We start from the raw sequence: 4,273 nt of genomic DNA on the forward strand, positions 1-4,273 counted from the left end.
TGAAAACTCCTTTAGCTTTTTCTTGTCTGAGAGGATGTGCACTTTTTTTTTCTTTCAGATTTTAATTTGATAATTCAATTCCTCTGAGGCAAAAAAAAAAAAAACTTGAGAATTTATGCAAGCACTTTGTTGTTTATCTAGAATATTAATTATATACTGCAAGATATATGCAACGTACTATGGCAATGATGCACATGCATGTATCTGTATGTGTATATATGTGCATGTATATATACGTATATATATAATGAACAGATACATATGTGTATATATGTAATGAAACATATATCTATGTGTGTATGTGTATATATGTATCTATATATACAGGTATTTAGAGAGACTCTTTAAAACCCTGCCTCAGTTCACATAATGTTCCCATAATCACCCAAAAGTAGTTCAGGTTTAGACAGACTAAGATTACTAATAGTTTACCTGTCAGAGAAACTTACACATTTTTGCTCCACCTTGGCATTTGCCCAGAGGATTTTAATGCATGTAACACTGAGTTTGCTGATTATTCTATTGGCATTTCTACTCCCCATTCATTATTCATCCTATTCTTTCCTGCTCTATGCCCTGAAAAGTTGAGCCCTGAAGACTATATCTCCTCTGCCCTCATGGGGGCTAGTTTCTCTTTAAGTTTGGCCAGGCCACTGAGAAGAGAGCACAGACTAGGAGAGAGATGTGAGATATTTCTTCCCTGCTCTCTCCCTCTTTCAGCTCTAGCTCTCTGGCAGTAGCTGCTTCCCTCCATGACCATCCAGGAGCAGCGAGGTGGCCAGATCTTACATTTCTAGCTCTCTTTGAGCTCCAGAAACTCTGTTTTCTCTCCTTGTCCCTTCCTACTGTTGTTGGTCCAGGTGCCTCACCTCGCTTGCTTGCTCGCATATCCCTCCCTGCCCACACAGCTGTAAGTAGTCCTGTCATGAAGGTAGGTTCTGACAAATTGTCTGGGGTGACTTCTCTCTGCCTGCCAAGAACCCTGACTGACACAGGAGCCATCTAAGATCTGCTTTTTGGTTGACTGATCCTTAATTCATATAGGAAAAAGGAAAGAGAAACACTTAGAGAGAGAATAGTTTCTCTACCGTAGACTGATATGACTGGTTCTCAGTTTGATCTACTTCGTTTCATACTATTGAAAAACACTGCTGTTACTGATACTGCTGCTAAATTTTGGATCCTTACCCAATACACCTGAATGTGTATATTTATTTATTTGGCGGGGGATGGCGGGGGGGGGCGGAGACCTTATTTAGTGAATACAGCAGATTCATGCTCTCAGGCTGGGAACAGGAGCAAAGGCAACTTCCACAGAAAACCTAAAGGAAGGTTAAGCAATTTATTCCACCACTCTCTGTTCAGACTTGTCTCCAGGGCCATGATATCAATTTGTTTGAAAACACAAGTTTTTCTATTGTGTTCTTGATAATGAGTCTGCTATAAGCACTCTTTTGTTTCTTTGCACAACTGAGGAAGAAAGTCTAGACTTAGAATCTGCTACATTTTTAAATTAACAAGGAAGCATATCCTATTTATAAAATGGAGAGGGTAATTATAAGACCTGTAAGATCCTAGTCAATGTGTTAATTATCACAAATATGTAAATAACTTCAAATTCCTAAGACAAATATATTTATTACTTTAAGTGAGAAAAATGTAATTTCATATAACAAATTTTCTAATTCATAGTTTCTTATAGTAAGCATACCTAAACAGGCTTTAAGATTAATACAACTTTAAGTTTACAAGTTACAATTGTTAACCAAAAACCTTTATATTTAGAAGCTGCATATCATAGAAGACTTCCTTATAAATGTTACTAGGCTTTTATAAGAAATAGTAAATGTATATAAAAGAGACAAAATTTGTACAAATTTAAAGCGTAAGAGCTTTGCTTCTCCTCCGACCCTAGGCTAAGAGTTATTTGTATGTCCTGTTCTTAAAACTTCTTAAGCATTTAAAAAAAAAAAAGACATGTTGTTTGATTTGAATAGGAAATGCATACACATGCTATGAAATTCAAAGAGAACAAAAGGATATCTAAGGCAAAATATGTTTCTCACCTCTATGCATCAGTCACCAAGTTCTCCTTTCCTGAAGTAACTAATGTTACTAGTTTTCTATATATTTTTCAGAAATATTCAGTGGATAAGCAAGCATATATCTGTATTTTTATTTTGATTTGTTTTGCATAAATGATACCATACTAGAAATTCTATTGTGCGGTTTGCTTTGTTCATTTTTTATATCTTATAGATTTTTCAACATTAGTATAGAGCTGGCTCATTTTTTAAAAAGCGTTGAATTGCATAGATGTAACACAACTTAGTCTATTTTATAAGACCTTTCTCATTTTGAGTGCACTGTGTCAGCTACTCATCAATGCTTTATTTCTCTCTTACATTTCACTTTCTGTGTATCTCTTGGTTTGGTTTGTTTATTTTAAATTATGTAGCAGGGAATATAGGAGAGTGAAGAGACAATTTGCTTCCACAGAGGATTTTTCAGTGGTGAGCTGGTAAGAGTGATTAGCAGTCAGATCTCCAAGGTGGAGGAAAAGCCCTGGTTTGTGGCATTTGCTATCACTGTCAATTGCAAGCTACCAATGCAATGTTACTGAATCTAGAGCAGGGAAGAGCTATGGACCATTCTATTGCATTTGCACTGAACAGATACAGACTTAATATCATCAATGAAAATAGTAAAATAATTAGGAAGTAATTAGTTTTAAAATGTGTATTACCTTTGTTTTGATATAATTTATTTAATATGCTTTGTTTATTTTTATTTTAAAAAATGTTCAATTACAGTTAACATATAATATTATATTAGTTTCAGATATACAACATAATGATTAGACTTTATACATTTTATAGCTTATTTTTTAATAACATTTATTAATTTTTAACAACTGGCTCACAAAATTCCTGAAAATGTACAAATCAGCTCTCATCAGCTGGTGTGAGCCAGCTCTAGCATACTTCTAATTGTGTTTATCCTCACTGAAGAAGAGAATACCCACATTAGCACATATCTATAAACATCTTCTATTAACTAATAATCATCTCAGATTTACTATGTCCAAAGCCACATTCCTGAGGACCCCAATCTTAAAACCTTTCCTCCAACAGCCTTCTGTATTCTAGCAAACAGCAACTCTGTTCTTCTAGTTGCTTCAGTCAGAAGCCTTGGAGTCATCCTTGATTCTTTTCTTGCATACACTACTTTTAATCTGTTCATAAATCCTATTGACCCTGCTTTCAAAACACATCCAGAATCCAAACTCTTCTCACCACCTCCGCTAATACCAACCTGATCCGTCATGTATGCCCAGCACCTACGATGTTGCCTAGCATACACTAGATACTGAACAAATGCATGGAATGAATAAAAGTACAAATGCAAAGCAAAGTATTTTGAAAAAAAAGTATCTATTTTTTATATGGTTTAACTTCCTTTGTCATTACACAATGAGAAACCTTCAATAGGTCCTTATTTCCTAGAAAACTGTTTGCAATCTATAAACTACTCAGTCTACAAAGGGTCTACAAATCCTTGTACATGCCAAACACATTGTAATATCTGGTAACATTAATATCCATTTCTTCCTATGTCTATAGATGCTGTAGTGATAAATAGAACACAAATTTATTTTAAAGTATCATTGAGTTTATGGCCACGCCACCCTGAACAAGCCCGATCCCGTCTGATCTCGGAAGCTAAGCAGGGTCAGGCCTGGTTAGTACTTGGGTAAGAGACCACCTAGGAATACCAGATACTGTAGGCATAAAAAAATTTTAAAAAAAAAGAGAGAGAGAGAGATTGTAAGCTGAAAAGGTCTTTGCAGTCTGTAAGGGCAATCAAGGGTTGCCTTGCTTTAAAAAAATAAATAAATAAAAATATCATTGAATTTATAGTAGCTTTTGTCATCACATGGTTTTTCAGGAAAATCAAAAACATGATTACAAAGAAGTACTTGTACTGAAAAAAAAAAATTAAAAATCTTACCTAAGAAAACAGGTCAAAAATCAATTGCATTTCATTTTAAAACTCACTAATTAAAATTGTTCTTTTTGGTAACTATAATACAAAGATGTGTGCTTGGCTTTGTGAAAGATAACAACATGAATAGGACATGTCCTCAGTCCTGTAAAAATTCTAATCACTTGGGAGATAGACACATTTCTAAATAATTATACCGTGACTGCTGCTGTGAAAAGTATAGAATGTGGGTGAAAGTAGACAGTGTATTCAGAGAACCACAGTAGAA

At 34.6% G+C, this 4,273-nt stretch overlaps 1 pseudogene; it reads left to right on the forward strand.

The window, feature by feature from the left end:
- Positions 1–3,671: 3,671 nt before the first annotated feature.
- LOC112480249 lies at positions 3,672–3,790 on the forward strand (annotated as a pseudogene).
- The last annotated feature ends 483 nt before the right edge of the window (positions 3,791–4,273 follow it).

This window comes from Pteropus alecto, unplaced genomic scaffold (assembly GCF_000325575.1).
Source record: "Pteropus alecto unplaced genomic scaffold, ASM32557v1 scaffold73, whole genome shotgun sequence".
Lineage (NCBI taxonomy): Eukaryota > Metazoa > Chordata > Mammalia > Chiroptera > Pteropodidae > Pteropus > Pteropus alecto.